Raw genomic sequence first — 239 nt, forward strand, 5'->3', positions numbered from 1 at the left:
GAGTGGGCATTGTGGCTGGAGCCAAGAAGGCCTTGCAGCCACTACCGGACTTATACTTTGCACAGTCTGATCTTCCCTCTTTCCTTAAACAGAAAGTTGGGGTTCAGAGGAAGGGAAGCTTAGGCAAGCTTCTGGATTCATAGTCCAATCACAGAATCTTTTTTTTTTTTCTTTTTCTTTTTCTCTAGACAGGGTTTCTCTGTGTAGCCCTGGCTGTCCTGGAACTCACTCTGTAGACC

The sequence above is a fragment of the Mastomys coucha genome, unplaced genomic scaffold (assembly GCF_008632895.1).
Source record: "Mastomys coucha isolate ucsf_1 unplaced genomic scaffold, UCSF_Mcou_1 pScaffold22, whole genome shotgun sequence".
Taxonomy (NCBI): Eukaryota; Metazoa; Chordata; class Mammalia; order Rodentia; family Muridae; genus Mastomys; species Mastomys coucha.